The sequence below is a fragment of the Mixophyes fleayi genome, chromosome 6, assembly GCF_038048845.1.
Source record: "Mixophyes fleayi isolate aMixFle1 chromosome 6, aMixFle1.hap1, whole genome shotgun sequence".
Classification (NCBI taxonomy): Eukaryota; Metazoa; Chordata; class Amphibia; order Anura; family Limnodynastidae; genus Mixophyes; species Mixophyes fleayi.
The window spans coordinates 9,866,703-9,886,825 of record NC_134407.1 but is presented as its reverse complement, the minus strand read 5'-3'; the positions used below and the strand labels follow the sequence as shown (position 1 = coordinate 9,886,825).

General features: G+C 42.9%; 1 protein-coding gene across 2 annotated transcripts in view; it reads right to left on the bottom strand.

Annotated features, from left to right (window-relative positions):
- The window catches only part of ITPRIP (inositol 1,4,5-trisphosphate receptor interacting protein), a 48,865-nt gene that overhangs the window by 17,617 nt on the left and 11,125 nt on the right, over window positions 1-20,123 (bottom strand). Inside the window, exon 1 of one of the 2 annotated variants that reach the window (XM_075215737.1) lies at window positions 8,842-9,041. The exons of the other annotated variant lie outside the window; for it this stretch is intronic. The gene's annotated coding sequence lies outside the window, so the exon portion shown is untranslated. Of the gene's footprint in view, window positions 1-8,841; window positions 9,042-20,123 lie in introns of those variants that run through there. 2 annotated transcript variants of the gene reach the window in all.

Here is a 20,123-nt window from a genome sequence, read left to right as displayed (position 1 = left end):
AGAGGAAACTGCCACAAACACTATGATGATGATGATGATATTAATGGTAAAGGGGAATGCTCCTGATCTAAGCTGTACTGTCAGTGACCGATAACAGTAAGACGACTGTGATGATAAATGTGGGATCTCTCAGCATGAAAAATCTAGAGGTTTATTTGTAGTAAAACAACAATAGCAAAACAAACATAAATTTATAAAACATCGCAAATAACTGTGCAGCCACCTCTCCATTCTGGATGGCGATGGATAAAAATACACAAGACACAGAAAATAATGACATCACTAGGAAGAAAAAGTTCTGTCCTGTGTGGCTGTAAGTCTCATGGTAATAATGTGCTTGTAGGTAACATGGCAATGTACTGCCATCTACTGTACAGTTGTATAATTGCAGCTGAGCCAACATTATTATTGTCACTATTATAATTATTAACATAATTTATTTATATAGCGTTAATGATTGTATATGGGAAAAACAAACCAGGCTAAACATACATTGTCATAACACATACATTAAAATAACATCAAGATAACATTTAGCAAACATGGAGCTACAGATAGTGGGCCTGAGTCATTAAGGCAAGCAAAGGAGTAAATGTTCTCTGGGACAAACCATGTTACAATGTAAGGGGTGCAAATCAGTTTATTATTTTGTACATAAGTTAAATACTGGCTGTTTTTTCATCTAGCACACAAATACTTGCTAGCTTTATTATTACATTGAAATATAAAGTTGATCTAGGACATGCCCTACCCAAACTATAAATCTGCCTCACATTTAAAATTTACCTCCCCCTCCAATACAACATGGTTTTGCCCAGGTGCAAATGTTACTCCTTTTTTATGCTTTACTCTCCTTAATGACTCAGGCCCAGTGTGTGCATCTAGCCCTTATTAACGCCTGAACAATCATCATTTATTTATATAGCGCCACTAATTCCGCAGCGCTGTACAGAGAACTCACTCACATCAGTCCCTGCCCCATTGGAGCTTACAGTCTAAATTCCCTAATACACACACACACATAGAGACTAGGGTCAATTTAATAGCAGCCAGTTAACCTATCAGTATGTTTTTGGAGTGTGGGAGGAAACCGGAGCACCCGGAGGAAACCCACGCAAACACGGAGAGAACATACAAACTCCACACAGATAAGGCCATGGTCAGGAATTGAACTCATGACCCCAGCGCTGTGAGCCAGAAGTGCTAACCACTGAGCAAACCTGCTGCCCAATAACTACCTAACACAGCTGATGTGGGAAGAAAATGGCGACAGCCTTTATCATACAACATTTTAAGGGGAGGGGTATTACAGGCAAATTACTGATACTGCTCTGCAGGCAGAGAGAACACTGAGCGTTCTGTAAAAGAAACAAACACTCCAAGGACATTACTTTGAATCATACTCGCCTATTGTTTGGACCTCTCCTCTGGGAGGGTTGGTCCAAGGGACAAGTGCTGTGTAACAAGTGATGTAAGGGGTCTGGGAGGGAGGAGCATAATCCCCCGAAATTCAGGAGTCTTGTGGATATTTCAGAAGTAGACAACTACGCTTTTAGGTCATTGGAACACGTAGGAAGGTTCTTGGTCACCTGACAGCCCTGAGCTCCATCCTCATCCCTACAGTCTCCACTCAAAAGGCCCTGAAATGTATCACACTGACCATTATCTTAGTAAATAGTAATATTACCCCCAACATAATAGAAATGTTGCTTTTTAACCATAACAAATAAATAGCAACATTTGCAAATCAACTTATTATGTTTTGGGGATATGATTGAAAGTAATGAAAGCCTCTCAGGCTCAGGTAGTGTTGGTTGTATGCACCTTTGCTTTGCACAATATATGCATTTATCCGTCCTGCGCATGACTTACGCTTCCTTCTGCAGATTCGTTCACAGCTTGCGCTTACGACTCCTTAGAGAGGCGGAACGGGGGAGGGAAGGAGCGTACAGGCGTAGGCCATGTATAGTAAGGGCGTGATCACGTAAATGCGACTGAGACAGAACTGAACATTTCCTACTAACACCATCAACCCCATCTCCTGGCGCAGACCTAGAGCACATACTACTGTCACAGAGCTGGCGCCTCTTTTGTCCTTATTTTATACCTGTTTATTAAGCAAAATGCATCTAACTTCAATCATCAAAATCTATCATTTTCTATTTTCCACCTAAAATGCTGATTGTTTTACCCTGATTTATGGCTTAATCATGAGAATGAGACTCATCGGAAGTGGCTCTCCAGGTGTTGTGAAACTACAAACCCCAGCAATCTTTGCCAGCTGCCAGCTGGTAGTGTCACAACACCTAGAGAGCCACAGACAGTCCAGGCCTGGTCTACACAGTGAGTAATGTCCATATAAATGTGCCCTCTCCACCCCATTATCTCATTACACAAATTAGTCTCAGCAAATATAATATTGTTTCTGCTCTACAACACAACGCACATATATGTGCCTACTCTGTACTTTTAACAGGAACGCCTTCACTCCGCCCAACTCCACATTTATTCCGCCCAACTTCACCTTCATTCCATCCAACTTCACCTTCATTCCGCCCAACTTCATCTTCAGTTCGCCAAACTCCACCTTCACTACACCCAACTTCACCTTCACTCCGCCCAACTCCAACTTTATTCTGCCCAACTTCACCTTCATTCCGCCCAACTATACCTTCACTCCGCCCAACTTCATCTTCATTCCGCCCGACTTCATCTTCAGTTCGCCCAATTCCACCTTCACTCCACCCATCTCCACCTTCATTCCGCCCAACTTCATCTTCAGTTCGCCAAACTCCACCTTCACTACACCCAACTCCACTCCGCCCAACTATACCTTCGCTCCGTCCAACTCCACCTTCACTCCGCCCATCTCCACCTTCACTCCGCCCACCTCCACTCCGCCCATCTCCACCTTTATTCCATCCAACTCCATTCCGCCCCCAACTTCATCTTCATTCTGCCCAACTCCACCTTCACTCCGCCCATCTCCACCTTCACTCCGCCCACCTCCACCTTTATTCCATCCAACTCCATTCCGCCCAACTTCATCTTCAGTTCGCCAAACTCCACCTTCACTCCGCTCAACTTCACCTTCACTCCGCTCAACTTCACCTTCACTCCGCCCAACTTCACCTTCACTCCGCCCAACTTCACCTTCACTCCATCCAACTATACCTTCAGTCCATCCAACTTCACAACTTCACTCTGCCCAACTCCTTACCTCAGCATGTGGCCATCTGTCTCCATAAATCTAGACCTTGCCCATATTATGGAGAGACTTAGGGCAACGCTGCTATTGCACTGTGGCACTAACATGTTGCACTTGGTGAATGACCCCCAGCACTACTAACGGTCTATCTGCAGCTACATAACACCAGTAATAAGCAGCAGCTGCGGCGAAAAACACTTCTACTATTGTATCTATGCCAAAGCCGCTAATCCTGGCTGAGAGTGTGCCCTCGGGACCTGGCATTCCTCAGTGAGTCAGACATGAGTTTACAAAGCGTGGGATTCCCCCACCCACATGGGTCACGGCTGACAGAATAAAAACCAGCGTCAAAAGATGAAATCGTTCCAGTGAATTGTTCTCAGAAACTGAGACTTTACCATCCTGCTTTCAGCTACACCGACGTTACCGCATCGCTGCCCCTCTTACAGCTCCGCAGTCTGGTACGGCTGCTCACCCACTGGCGTTAGGGAGGTGACAGTGTTACAATAGGTCAGTGATAACTCCATCAACACCGCTTCCTGCCCCAAACTACACAGTGAGGGGTAAATGTATCAAACTATAGATAAAGGAATCAGAGGTGATTCTAGCTAGCAGTTGTAGAATGTACTTAGTAAGTGACAGCTAGAATCTGATTGGCTGCGATGGGCCACACCTCCTCTGTTCCTTTTTAGAGGTTTGATACATTTACTCCTATGTGTGATTTATGACCCGCAAAATCTGTGGACTCACAAGTGCGTCTACGTGATTTACTTACGCATTTCAAAGAGCACACAGGACCTAAGGGGACTGAATGAATCTGCGCCCAGACGTGTGGATTGGCGGATACCCTGGAAAATGCACAAAGTGTGAACAGTAAAAACGTCACCTAAAAATCCAATGTACAGTAAGGGAGTGCCCAGGGAATGATACTCTATATAATGTACAGTAAGGGTGTGCCCAGGGAATAATACTCTATATAATGTACAGTAAGTGAGTGCCCAGGAAATAATACTCTATATAATGTACAGTAAGGGAGTGCCCAGGGAATAATACTCTCTATATAATGTACAGTAAGGGAGGGACCAGGGAATAATACTCTCTATATAATGTACAGTAAGGGAGTGCCCAGGGAATAATACTCTCAATAATGTACAGTAAGAGAAAGCTCAGGGAATACTCTCTATATAATGTACAGTAAGGGTGTGCCCAGGGAATAATACTCTATATAATGTACAGTAAGGGAGTGCCCAGGGAATAATTATATAACAGTGTTGGCTAACCTGTGACAGTCCAGGTGTTGTGAAACTACAAGTCCCAGCATACCCTTCCAGCAATAAGCTGCTATATATTGGCAAAGCATGCTGGGACTTGTAGTTTCACAACACCTGGAGTGTCACAGGTCAGCCAACACTGTGTGTTCTGATGCAGATGTGGCTTATTCAAGTTCTGGGTTCCTCTAAAGTACGTTTTTTTAAAACACCAGTTGTGTGCAGGGTGCGTCCGAACACAAATCATGCCCCTTATCTCCAGAATCTCAGATGTGTCAATTTATGTCCTTTTAAGCGGAGCTACACTTCTGTTCCCTGCATTGCAAACACGGCCATCTTGGTCTGTAAACCTTTTGCCCCTGGGTGTAATCTAGGTGAACTCGAGCAATTTGAGGCGCGCTGGTCATCCAAATCCGCTTTGCACTGTGTGTAGTGGCTGTTTTGTCCTTTGACTCCCACTGTGTGAGTGATGGGTCAATGGGACGTGCTGCAGATATAAACAGAAGCCGCGGCTCCAGTGATAAACACTTCTACTACGCCAAGCTCTGCAGTCCGGGCTCAGAGAATGCCCGGCACTGGGACCTGGCACTGGGACCTGGCACTAGGACCTGGCACTGGGACCCGGCACTGGGACCCGGCATTCATCAGTGAGTCAGACATCAGTTTATACAGCGTAGGATTCCCCCCACCCACAGGGTCATGGCCGGCAGAATACAAGACCAGTCATACAAGATAGAATGGTTCCAGTCAATTGTTCTCGTAGACTTAAACTGTTCCCTCCTAGTTGTACTGACCAATTATTGCCCCTTCGTTTTATAACATCAGACCTCTTTGTACTTCACCAAACAACAAACCTCGTCTCATTTACAAAATCCCGACCTATAAAACTAAACCTCATTTTTGTACTTTGTGGTCTAATCTTCACTTATCCACCCAACTCCCCCCACGGGTTGGTACAAATGCTTCCACCCTCATAGATGTCATCACCATGCCGATATATACGTAGAACATACTTGCCTACTTTTGGCAAGTTGTATCAGGGAGAGGGACGTGTCTAGAGGGTGGCCAAACGTGTCATTTTGACCCCGCCCCCCGCGACAAATATGCTGTTTTGTCGCGTGGGGCAGGGAAAAAATGACGTGATTCACAGCGAATCTCGTCATTTTAGCCCCGCAATTGCGGGAGACTTCCCAGCTCTCCCGGGAGTCCGTGAGACCAACCTGAATTTCAGGATTCTCCGGGACATTTCGGGAGAGCTGGGAAGTATGACGTAGAACTGGGCACAGAAGAACTTTTGTGCTGCGGTTTAAACTTTTGCAATTTGGAACGACCATTATTGACTATAATTCTGCTCAATCTATATTAATATGGCAGAAATGCACCAAGTTCTAGTTCTCTGCTGAATGCCAACAAAACCCTTTAAAGGACCACTACCCCTAAAATACAAGGGCAGCACGGTGACTCAGTGGTTAGCACTTCTACCTTACAGCACTGGGGTCATGAGTTCAATTCCCTACCATGGCCTTATCTGTGAGGAGTTTGCATGTTCTCCCCGTGTTTGTGTGGGTTTCCTCCGGGTGCTCCTGTTTCCTCCCACACTTCAAAAACATACTGGTAGGTTAATTGGCTGCTATCAAATTGACCCTAGACTGTTTCTCTCTCTGTCAGTCTGTGTGTGTATGTTAGGGAATTTAGACTGTAAGCTCCTATGGGGCAGGGACTGATGTGAATGCGTTCTCTGTACAGCGCTGCGGTATCAGTGGCGCTATATAAATAAATGGTGATGATGATGAATACAAGATGGTCTATATAACAGAGCTACTAATATCGTTTACAAATATATCCGCAATCAGTCTAAAGCACCCCCCCCCCCCGATCTGCCCCAGCCATACACATCTCAGACGGGGGGGGGGAGATTTATCAAAGGGTTAAAAGTCCTACTGCTGACAAAGCTGCCAGTGTTCTCCAGCGATAGGGATGTTTTTCGTGTCACCCCCGTACATCACAATGGATGTCTCTGAGAAACTTTGCAGACGGTAATATTGGTCATTGCATGGGAAGGCCAACTTCTACCACCGCAATATCTATTCTAATATCACTATCTCAGGACGTGATAACGGATTAAAATCATTCAAAAATTATTAAAGCATATTTTAATGTATTAAAGGTTTTCATTGTTTTAGGTTTTTGTTTTTTTTTAAAAAAAAAATAATTCCACTGCACTTGGGCACAATCTGGCCCAGAAATGCAGTAAGTTAACCCTCTCTGCCCCTCTGGGTCACATTAAATAGTGCAGCCACCCTCTCCATAAGGTAACTTACATGCTGTCGTCTCTCTAGATATGGGGACTCCACACTGCTCTGGCAGAAACTCCCCTTTCTTTAGTGGAGCCCTCCATTTGAACGTTCAGATGGTTTTCTTTATTATTTTGGGGTCTTCTTCACCTTCTTCATCATCATCAGTTATTTATATAGCGCCACTAATTCCGCAGCGCTGTACATAGACCTTACTCACATCAGCCCCTGCCCCGTTGAAGCTTCCAATCTAAATCCCCTAACATACACACACACACACACACACACACACACACACACACAGACTAGGGTCAATTTGTTAGCAGCCAATTAACCTACCAGTATGTTTTTGGAGTGTGGGAGGAAACCGGAGCACCCGGTGGAAACCCACGCAAACACGGGGAGAACATACAAACTCCACACAGATAAGGCCATGGTCGGGAATCGAACTCATGACCCCAGTGCTGTGAGGCAGAAGTGCTAACCACTGAGCCACCATGCTGCCCTTCCTGTGACTCTCTGAACTTGGGCACTCTTTCTCCACATCCGCTCTGAGGTAATATCTCCCTCAGATCTGTCCCGTCTCACCCTAGTGCTGGGTCACACAATCAGCCAATGGGAGCTGTCTATAGCAACGCCAGAGCGGGCGTTACACTTATATAGACTAAAGATGGGATCGCTCATAGGACTTGCTCCATGTGTCCCACTGAAACGTAGGTCTGGTTCATTAAAAAAAAAAAAATAATAATAATTTATTCAAGACCTGTGATTGATTCCATCATATATACTAGGCCTGGCCAACCTATGGTTCTCCAGGTGTTGTGAAACTACAAATCCCAGCATTCCCTGCCAGTTATCAGCTAACTATCTATTGGCAAAGGGGCTTGTAGTTTCACAACACCTGGAGAGCCATTGGCGGACTAGGTTTGCTATATACACACAATTCTGCAGACAGGGATTATACCATCTTGGGTACCTTATGGTTTCTGATAGGTCCATTCCCACCACTACTTCTCATTTGTCGGTACTAGCAAAATAAATTGCACAGATAAAAAAGCCATGTGTGATAAGTAGAGATGTTCACTGACCACCATGTTCTGGTTTTGGTTTTAGATCTGGATTAACTTCGTGTTTTGGTTTTGGATCTGGATTTTTTAGAAAAATTGCTAAAATCACATAATTTTGCTCTTTTTTTGTTCCTACATTATTATTCACCTCAACAACACTAATTTCAAGTTATTTCCAGTCAATTTTGACCTCACAGGTCACAATATTATTTTCAAACACTTTCAGCCAAATACTGCAGCGACCTGGCTGGATGGTAAGCGACAGAGCAATGACACAAACACACAGCAGTTCCTAGCACATCTAGGACACATTGGCACACAGCAGTGGCAGAAAAGAAAAGTGGTGCAATTAGTAATGGAGCTCTCCTCTTTGTGTTAGCTATATAACACAGTACAATGTGACTACAGATTTACACCAAGCCTGCCAGCCCTAGTATTTGTATTTCAGCAATGACAATTACCAATGGAGCTCTCCTCTTTGTATGTAACACTGTACATTATGGGACTGCAGATTTAGAAGACCAACCCTGCCAGCCCTAGTATTTGTAATTCAGCAATGACAATTAGCAATGGAGCAATGGAGCTCTCCTGAGTGTCACTGTAGACTTTGTAGAACACTGCTACCTCTCCTCTTTCAATTCTACCTACGACACTGCCCACAGACTGTGCTACCCCTTCTGTGTCCCTCTGTGAAATGGCGCTGGATCGCTGTGAAGGACAGTACTTTTAGAATCCAAAACTCGCGAGAAGACGTTTTGCCTCGTTTTCAATTCTGAAAAAGCACGAAAGTACTGAGTCAGCTCAGTCGGTACTCCGATCTGCTAAGTTCGGGTGTGCTTGGTTCTCGGGGAACCGAGCCTGGGCATCTCTAGTGAAAAGCATATGGAATATCGCTGCAACGCTAAAGCGATCATTAGTATATATATATATTTGCCATAATTTACGTTAAATCAGAAAAAAACTATCAAATCTTTTTGAAAGTCTGAACTGACCCCTGATCTTACCTGCTACATCTCTGGGATTCCGCTGATGGCAATCTGTGTTTTTTCTATATAATTCTTTTTTTGTTTGTTTCATTCAAATCCTCCTAAATGTCACAGTTTCCTCCCTGTCAGGTCCTTATTGTTGCGAGGTGCAGATATATAGAACTGAAGATCGCCAGACTTTTCAGGACCTATTTTTGTGTTTGTATAGAATGTTAGACAAGAGCAGCGACACGTCATTGACACCACAATACAAAGGCATCAATCAGGACACGACAAGGAGGAAAACAGACACCAGAGAGACAAGTGACTCACCCTCTCTCCGTCATCAGAGCGCAGCAAGAAGCCAACACGTGCGTTACGGTGAAATAAGACAATTAGCTTAACAAAAGCTTAACCCTGGAGCAGCCGGAACAGCCGTTGATGCATTGTGGATAGACAGGCACACCATAGGGTTTCCTGACAGTTACTTTACAGTGCATGTCTTCATGTTCACTGGTGTTTAATTGCGTTAAAAAATGCTAGTAAAAGCGGGAGTGAAAACGCATTTTCAGAAGCATTTTTACTAGGGATTTTAAATGCAAAATCATATATACATACATTACATTTTCAATTTTAAATGTATTTGTACTAAATGTGTTTCTACATATGTGGTTGACAAGCGATCCCACGCATTTATGAATGTGACAATAGTTTACATCTTCCTCTAGCTAAAAGTTTTTAAAAGCAAGTGGGTGTATTCACAATGCGCTGATTATCTTGGAACGCAATTTGCATTTTTTAAAATTAGACGTCAATTGCACGCACGTACATACGCCGGTATTCAAGTACAAGCGGATCTCAAGAAATGTTTTCATTTGATTCTGGTTATAAGTATGGTCTGGTTATACCCTATGCAGACAGACAGATCACACTGCAGGATACAGACATACATACCTGCAGTACGTATGGAAAAAAAACAAAATAAATTAAATATATTAATAACTCTTAATACCATAATCATTAATAAAAAAATACTTTGAAACATTTTTTATAACATAAATCAGAATGCTTCTTACTGCACATAAAATTGCTAAATGCTAAGTACTGGTATCTTAGGAGCCTTTGAGTTACAGTGTTGAGCTGGAGTGTAAACGTCCCCCTGTACTATGCATATGTAACACATATCAACAGTACCTTAAAGTTATATAACGCCATAAACGCACATTAGATGGCGCCATAAGCTGTAATGGTTTATGCATCTAATCTGCATGTAGACATTATGTAAGATTGTTCCATAATCAATTAATTTATATTTTGATTTTTTTTTTTAACAAAGAATCTGATCCAGCATTGTAAGTCGCTCTGGCTTTTCCACGAAATTTGAAATTTTTATTGTTGTTTACCAAATGCGATAAAACAAGAAATGGTATTTGCTGTAGTTTTCTTAAATGTGAGTTGTAAAATCTGTTTTCAAATTTAAGTTTAATAGCTAGAAAAACACATTTGCAAGTGCTTGTGGATTTTCCTTCTTTTAGAAGGAATTCTCACACTTTGACTAGGTTTATCCTAAACCCGAGAAAATAGCAGTTCCGCAAGAAACACCAAATCTTACAATCGCCCTCTCAATGGGCGCAAAACCAGTCACATGACTTTACAGACAGGTTTCCAAGATCTTTATAGGACAGCACGGTGGCTCAGTGGTTAGCACTTCTGCCTCACAGTGCTGGGGTCTTGACTTCGATTGCCAACCATGGCCTTATCTGTGTGGAGTTTGTATGTTCTCCCTGTGTTTTCGTGGGTTTCCTCCGGGTGCTCCGGTTTCCTCCCACACTCCAAAAACATACTGATAGGTTAATTGGCTGCTATTAAATTGCGCTTAGTCTCTCTCTGTCTGTGTCTGTCTATGTGTGTGTGTATGTTAGGGGATTTAGACTGTAAGCTGCAATGGGGCAGGGACTGATGTGAGTGAGTTCTCTGTACAGCGCTGCGGAATCAGTGGCGATATATAAATAAATATATGATGATAATCTTTGCACAAATGCTTTGGAAATTAAATCATAGCATATTGAAAGCCTGGGCTTTCGAAACACCCAAATACACAAAAAAAGCTTAAAACTACGAAAACATGCTCAGGAGTGTGATCTTCAGGCTCTCATCAAAAAAGAAAGAGAAGGGTTCCCTCTGTCCTGACTTCCCCAAAAACCATAAGTTAAGGGTCTTCGGTCATAGAGAGGTCACTTTGGCACTGACGGAACTTCCCCCAAGGCACCAAATCCTCTGCCCCTCCCCCCTATTTCCGCAGAGAAGGTGGGGACAACGGTGGTTTCTGGCGAGGGCCACTAGGACCAAACCTTGTCCCCTAGATCATTGGGGCGTAGCGTCCCGCCAATCCTGTGTGAGAAAAAAACAAAAATAAAAAGAGAAATAACAAAACAGGTGAGAAAACAAATAAATAGTGACTGTGAATTACGTCTCCAGCCTTTCGATTGGCTGTATAAAAATTGATCCTGCCCAGCCAAAAGATTGGGACAAATGGTTCATGCAAGGTGCCTGTGAGATGGGGGTGAGATAACCGATAGTCTGTCCATTATAGGAGCCTGCCTGGCCCTCCTAGGACTGAACTACCCTTAATCTTAGCCAAAGTCCGAGAAGCGATCTTAGCAGATGGCATATGTTACACCTGGATACAATGTAGCACCACACCCTAATTCCAAATATCTATAGAACATGCAGCGTGCACCAATCAAATAGTTTTCCTTTTAAGGAACATTTCTAAAATTCCTTTCTCACGCACTCAAACTTTATACGTTCACCGACGCCATCTAGTGGTATAAGAAATTGCATTTCTTTATTCCTAAACATAAACAATATTAATATCACTACTTTATATCATTTCAAATTAGTGGAGTTACTGTTTGACAAGATACATTGGAACTTATGAAGAGCATTGTTTATTTATAGAGCACAAAATTAATCCACAGCTCAAATAGTTGAACAGCAAGTAAAACAGTGGACTAGCAAAATAAAGCATAATATGGAACATACAAGAAGCAAATACATAGATACACATCTTGGAGATGTGAATGGATAAGAAGACAAAAGGAAAGTGTTAAGGGCAATGTATATGTGATCCTCAACTACTAGAACTGCTTCTCGAGATGGTCACCTATAGCAGCCAACCTCTCACAGGAAAAAGATTTGTTCCACAGTACTCAGTTACCCCCAGAACTTAAGCTCGGGTAGTAGTAGTTGTTAACAATAGCACGGTGGAGTGGACAAAACACCGTAGGAGGTAGTGAGCAACCAGATGGTAAGGCGATACAAACTGAGAATCAGATAAGCAGGAGTTAATTAGAATAAGAGACAGGCCAAGGTCAGGAATAGAGAAGACAGCAGTTCCCTTTAAACAAGTTAGGGGTCAGGGCAGGTAGAGATATATATGCAGATGCGTTTAACAAGCCAACAGTCAGGAGTGGAGAAGACAGCAGAATCCTTTAAACAAGCCAGGGGTCAGGTCAGTTAGAGATGTATATGCAGATCCGTTTAACAAGCCAAGAGTCAGGCATAAAGAAGAAAGCAGAACCCGGGTCAAACACTGAGAATCAGAACAGGTCAGGATGCAAGGCACACTAGGTCAAGCAGGAACTAACACCAGCATTGGTATGAAGCCAGAAAGAGGTTTATAAAGGCAGCAGCACCAATCAGAAACTGCAGAATGATTAGCTGCATGGGTGTGTTAAGTGATTGCACAGCTGAAGCTGCCAGACTAAGAGCTGAAGGGAAGCTAGTAACTATTTACTTAGCAACAAGCTGGATATTGAATCGCCGGCTGCATAGCAGGAGAGGACGCTAATGTGGTAGTTAGGCAACTGTCCTGAGTGCAGAGGAGGACATCCTGCAGACATGCAGAACTTAGCAACTACTGACGCTCAGCAAGAGAATGCTGATAATCGACTGGACATGAGGAGACCACCGCATAACTAAACATAGGAGGGCACATACTGCCACCAGTTGTCAGGAGGTAATGCCGGTAATATGATCAGGCAGGCAGTGGTGATCACATTACACATGACAAAAGGTGCAACCCGCTCCTGCCTGACAGAGGATGGACACCAGCTACTGTTGCTAAGCAACTGATTCGGCGCACTATAGCGATCTCCGTGTTTCTTAACAGAAAGAGAGGCAGATTTATTATATCTTCTAAAAAGGAAATGCAGAGGTGTTGCCCATAGCAGCCAATCAGATTCTAGCTATCATTTTCTAGAATACACTACATAAATGATGGATTAAATTTGATCGGTTACTATGGACAACACCTTCACTTTTCATTTTTAGAAAGTTTAGAAAAAACAGAGGGAATCTCAATGAACCATCTTATGAGGAAAAAAATAGTCATTATCCCCTAAATTTAGGACAATAGGAAATGTTTTCAATCTTCTGATACTATATTTGTAGTTTGTGATTATCCTGCTTCATAATTTTGTTTGCTAGCAGGTAATCGAGGTTTCACAGTGATGCAAATGTAGCCTTTCCTAGTGCAGGTTGACCATGAATTAACATATTCTAACATTATATCTCAAACGAGCTACACAGCCAGGTAATGCTTCTAGACATGTGTATCTGATATAGGTGTTTTATCTACTGTGCTCGATTAATACAACTGTGTCTTCACATGTAGCCGATAAACAGGACAAATGGTAGTAGCTGTTTATGCTAAGGTATGGAAAAAGATTAATTATACATTTATCGGGTTAAAAGGGCAAGATGGATCGTGTCAATGTAACTTACATTATATCTATTGAAAGAGTAGTTAGGTAGGTCTAGCTATGCACAGAAAATACAAATATAAACCATTTGGAGCATGCGCAGAGCTATTTCACGCAAGATATGGCACGCGATGGGACTTAGGTCCGAAGATGAACCAGGCCCTATGTCGTGGTGATGAATGATATGCTGTCAGTTTGGTAAATTGTGCTTAGTGTGTGCCGGGCCACATTGCCTTCATGTTTGAGGGCTATTGGTATTATCATACAAGTGGCACGATGGGTACCACCACGGCACCCAAAAAACTTTTGGTGGACTGTAAAACGATCATCGTATATACTGGGGCATAATATTAATGACGCTGCAGCGGTGTAGAATGGGAGTGTTAGAGATCTAAATGCATAAATTAATTACTTGAACCATAACCCTGATTATATGATATTTACATCTCATATAAGATTTTCAGACATTGAGTTCCTCGATGGTATAATTATTGGTGAAGTAGAGAAACTAATTAGGATTGAGGGCTATAGGAAATCCAAGCCACAATTTTGTTATTGTGTATTAATAGTTATCATCCACACTCAGTAAAGAAGGCATCTCATAAGGGCAATAGGTGAGATTGCGAAGGAATAATCCTAACCGGGAAGATTCTGGAACGTCAGTGAGAGGGTTATGTTCCCGATTAGTCTCATGAGGGTATTGTAAAGAGCAGGTTGTCACAGCCTAGAATAGGTCAATGCATTACAAAACAATTATGGAGCCCCAAAGTTGGTCCTAATTTGCAGAGAGTAAATCTGATGTTTCAATATTCTCCTAGGTCCAACAGTTTTCAACAATTAGGGGTTTTAGCAACTCAGCAATCAGACCCTGAATTTCAGGAGACATGTAAATGACCTCTCCATGTAGGTTTTAGCAAAAGTCCTAATGTGAGGAATATAATTAGCAGAATTTTGGAATAAAACATGGATGCTATTAATACCCCTAGGAATGTTATTATTGAGATTGCTATTCATGCACTTGTATTATGAAGGCCATTTGTGTACTTTAATCATAGTCATAGATGTCATTTAAGAACTGCAGGACAACACATGTAATATGTATAACACAATGTCCATGTGGATTTAGTTGTGTAGGGAATACAATTAGTGTAAAGCCAGTGTATATGACCATCGCTCTACTAACCCGACAAAGGATCATTAAATGTAATCAAACATGTTTGGATGTACATGGGGGTTAGGGAGTTTAAAGTAATCAACTCAAAGATTCGGAATATGTTGGAGGAGCTATGAGGCCTGATTCATTAAGGAAAGTAAATAAAAAAAAGGAGTAAGTTTGCTCCTGGTCAAACCATGTTACAATGCAAGGGGTGCAAATTAGTTTATTAATTTGCACGTAAGGAAAATACTGTCTGTTTTTTTCTGTAGCACAAAAATAGTGTTATTTTTACATTGAAATTTAAAGTTATTCAAGGACATGTCCTATCCCAACTATAAATCTGTCTCCACATTTTAAATTTACCTCCCCCTCCAATGCAACATGGTTTTGTCAAGGTACAAAGTTACTCCTTTTTTTTTCCCTTTCCTTTCCTTAATGAATCAGACCCAGGGGGTGTAGAATATTAAAGCATAAATGATTGTCAGCTTATATAGTGTCAATCCTATTAGGTAGTACCGTACAGAGGATATTTAATCATTCACATCAGTACCTGAACCACTGGAGCTTACAATCTATATTCCCAGCCCCACTGGAGCTTACAATCTATATTCCCTGCCCCACTGAGCTTACAATCTATATTCCCTGCCACACACTCAGACACACCAGGGTCAATTAACCCACCAATAATTTTTTTAAACTATGGGAGGAAATCGGAGCTCCCGGAGGAAACCCACGGAAATACGGGAAGAACACACTAACTCCACACAGATAGGGTACCGGTCAGAATGAAACTCATGACCCAGCGCTGCGAGGCAGCGATGCTAACCACTGTGCCTCTGTTATCTTTTGGATGAAAGTCGTATATAACTTTTTCTGTGTTACAATTGTAATGTGCGTATTGTCGCTAACCAATAACGATTGTCGAACCTCGATTTGTGTTTCCAACGCACAAAGATTTATTCGTAATAAGTGGAAAAAATATGCTCAAGCGATGTAATAGTAAATACAGCCGTTACTTAACGCAGGCGCTCTGGATCCAGTGCAGTCATTCAATCCTGAAGTCTGGGGACAAGAAGTCTGCCCTCTGGATCACAAGCTGCTGCTTATATACACAATCAAGTACAGTAATACAATGAAGATGGTATGGCTTGCATCTATTGGTCCGGGTCTCAGGAATGTCCAAGGGGTCGTCAATCATTGGCTGGTTCATCCTAAGGAATCCAAAGGAGGGGGTCATCTCTGCAGGGGGTATGCTCTGCTCTTCCCGCCAGAATTCCTTGGTCTTAAGTAGTTCATAATTCCCTATCATTCATAACTTGTGCATGCACTCTGCGATTCCCTCGCAGAGCGCACCAAACAATAGGATATGTAACAAGGTTCATTATGATACCACTCATGATGTTATTCCTTTAACCCGTTCTGTGTATTTCACTAATATGCATGTAGCTTTGATATAACATATAAATACTACTATATTTCGACATAACAGACTATGTGTTGCTACTACCAATAATGTGTACTATTTTATAAGTATGCGTGTTTGTGCGAATGTATGGTAAAAGACCAATTACTGTTGCTGCCACGTGTAGTGGATGCGTACGCCCTTTCACGCCGTAGCGTGCCCTTGTACGTCATAGCGTACCGTACGCATCTTTTCAGACAAAGACAACCAAGTTTGCTAGACTTTAATTGAAATGACTTTATCCAATTTGCTGACTTCGACAGTTCCACCCTTTGATAGTGTAATAAACTATCACCCAATCACCGTTTCAAGTTCAGGATTATACAATACTTCTTCACAGACCATGATCTCGGTATCTGGTACCACCCTTTCAGTCTCTTTCTCAGTGTTACTCTTATGAGACCGTTTTCCACACTTCAACACAGTAGGAACACATTTGACAACTAAACCAATTGCTAAGATGACACCCAGTATAAGGAGAAGGAGCTTACCTACACTCGCAATCATTTCCTGTACCCACTCCCCCAGACCAGAGAACCATTTTGCTGGGTTCAACCATGAGAACCAACCCGCCACCTTTTCCCCGACCTCATATAACGAAGAATTATGGCTCTTTCGAAATTCCCATTTCAGCTGCAAAATTTCATCCATCTTCCGGTCTATAACCTCTTTAGGGTCTTCCGTATTATTAGTAATGTACGTGCAACATTTGACACCGAACTGGGTGGCCAGTGTCACACAGTACCCACCAGTAATGGAGGTGAGATAATTTAGTACCAGTCTATGTTGCACCAACTCCTTCTTGTACGCTTGTAGCTCCCTTCCAGTATACCTGAAAGTGTCATCATACATCTCGGTGATATTATCTATTAATTTAGCTAGGTCTTGGATATATTTAAAGTTTAATGTTCCCCGAGCGGTCCTGGTGAGATCTAGAGCAACCATAACTTGGAAACCAGCAGTTTCACTAATCAATTTTGTAGCTATGGGTTCCTCACCAGGAATCATATTTCTCTTGCCACGGTGTTCATACTGTGTGTGTATGTATGGTGGTGATGTAGTCTTGTGAATATCTACCATTTCTTCATGAGTAATAGTCATGATTTCAGGAACCAGTTTAGCTAAGAAACACAAGCCCTTGGAACTCGGAGTCACCCAGGAATAAGCTTTTCTCCCACAAACAAAATACACATCATCAGGGAGAACATAAGGAACAGTATGCCCATGAATTATATCACACAGAGTTTTGATAAAACTACCCATGCCTAGTGTCTCCATCTGCTCTAGACACGTGTCGGCATTAATGATATTTTCACATTTACCTGTAGATACTTTTCCAATAGATACCTTCTTATGTTTGGTTATACGCCCTAACTTGTGACTTCCATCAGCATTCCTGCCTAGTAGTGACCTTGTGAGTCTCTCTCTAAAATGAGTGTGGCGAGCCATTGTCTGATCTGATAGGTCAGCCTCCCAATTCTCCAGGCGCTTTGCATGAGATATGTTTAGGCACAGCAACGATCTGCCTATGGAGTATTGTCGAAGCGTCAGACTAGGGGACCTAGCGTTATTGTACCTCCCTTCTATGGGCCTCCCACCCCTTAATTCGAGTACTTCGGATATGTTTAGCGGGAATGGCACTAGTCCTATGTTATGCTGCCCTTGAGGCACGTGAGAGCACACCCAACACTCAGTTTGGTTTAGCACCTTACCCACGAGGGAGTGATAATCCTCCAATGGATGCCCGCCTATATTCAGAGTACTGGGGGACTGGCATCGTTGGATGCATCTCTCGTCAACTAGGGAGTTGCAGAACTTGCAGATACAATACTCATCAGACAATAGCCCCTCACACTGCCTCCGAGTTCCTGAGCTAGCAGACCTTTTCATAACCCCTGGACCAAGTTTGATAATGGGCTGCTCAGGATATCCTATTAACTTTTCTTCGGCCTCCATTTCATCCGTATCACTCCCAGAACTCTCCTCCATCCTCCATTCTCCTTCACAAAAATAGAATGTCCTAGAAAAAGTAAGAACAAGGAAAATCCTGGAACAAAAGAAAAACAAAAACCGCCACTCCATCGCTGGAAAGATAGTTCTGAGGCAACGTCTCTGGTTCAGGTGTCTTAACTGCAGGCTTTAGGTCTCCCGGAACAGGCTCACAAGTGACAGCTCTATGTCGTCGGTCTGAGTCTTGTCTTGCACTTTCTCCGGATTATGGACTCTCCTGCAGTGGGTGGAATGGACCCAAGTGTCTCTCTCTGCAACCTTCAGTGATGTAGTACTGGTCAGCAGCACTTGGTACGGGCCTTCCCAACGGTCTGTTAAACAACCTGAACGTAAGAAATTGCGGATCATAACATAGTCTCCAGGTTCAACATCATGACAGTTCGTCTCTGGCATACCAGGTGACAGCATTTTTAGTTTTTGTTGTTGTTGTTTCAGCTGTCTACTCATTCTTATAAGATATTGTACAGTCACTTCATTATTACACTTTAAGTCGTCTTGTGGACTCACGATCAAATGAGGTTGTCGTCCGAACAGTATCTCAAAGGGGGACAGATTAAGAGGAGGTCTAGGAGTGGTTCGAATGCTGTGGAGGACCAACGGCAAAGCCTCAGGCCATGCCAACCCAGTTTCAGCCATTATCTTACCTAGTTTGTTCTTGATAGTACCGTTTACTCTCTCCACCTTACCACTGGCTTGTGGTCGGTAAGGGGTGTGAAGTCTGCTACTGATTCCCATGAGTTTACACATATTTTGGAAGACATCACCAGTAAAATGGGTACCCCTATCACTTTCAATGATTCTAGGGATACCGAACCTACACACAAAGTCTTGTACAATTTTCTTTGCAGTGAACACAGCAGTATTAGTGGCTGCCGGATATGCTTCTACCCAACCGGAAAACACATCAATACACACTAACACATACTTTAGATTCCTGCACGGTGGTAGTTGGATATAGTCAATTTGTATTACCTGAAAAGGTCCGTCTGTAGGAGGGATGTGGGATGGCTCAGTTGGAATAGTTTTCCCAACATTTTTCCTCAAACAAGTAAGACATGACATTGCTTTCTTACCAGCTTGAGAGGAAAATCCGGGAGCACACCAGTATGCTCTCACCAGTTTGCACATACCTTCTTTACCCAGGTGAGTCAGGCCGTGTGCTGCTTCAGCCAGGCTTGGATAGTATGTTCGGGGAGCTACAGGCTTACCTTGTTCATCCCTCCAGAGTCCTGAGGACTCTTGACCACATCCCTTCGCCTTCCAGACCGCCTTCTCCTGCAGGGAACACAAATCTTGCATTTCAATTAATTTCTGCGTGTCTAATGTCTGAAAAACCATCATAGTCTCGGTCGATACAGTCATAGGTTGCCCTGCTGCCCATTTAGCAGCTTCGTCTGCCCTGCTGTTGCCCAATGACACTGGGTCTTCTTCAAAGGTATGGGCTTTGCACTTTATGACGGCTACTGTTCTGGGTAACTGTATTGCTGTCAGAAGTCCTTTTATGTGTTGTGAGTGTGCCACTGGTGTACCTGCTGCTGTCGTAAAGTTTCTAAGACGCCAAAGGGCCCCAAAATCATGCACTACCCCGAAGGCGTACCTAGAGTCAGTATATATGTTGGCTGATTTACCCTCTGCCAATTCACACGCTCTCCTTAGTGCTACTAGTTCCGCCACCTGGGCTGAGTGAGGTGGGCCAAGGGGTTCAGCTTCTACCACATCCTGATCGTCTACAACAGCGTAACCAGTACATAGCTCTCCTGTCTCTGTCTGTCTATGGCAACTTCCGTCTGTATAAAACGTAAAATCTACATTTTCTAAGGGGGTGTCACGTATGTCGGGCCTTGCAGTAAAGGTCTGATTCAGGTGTTCCATACAGTCATGCGTGTCAGTATTCTTGCCTAACTCATCATCAACCAGGGTCTCCTCA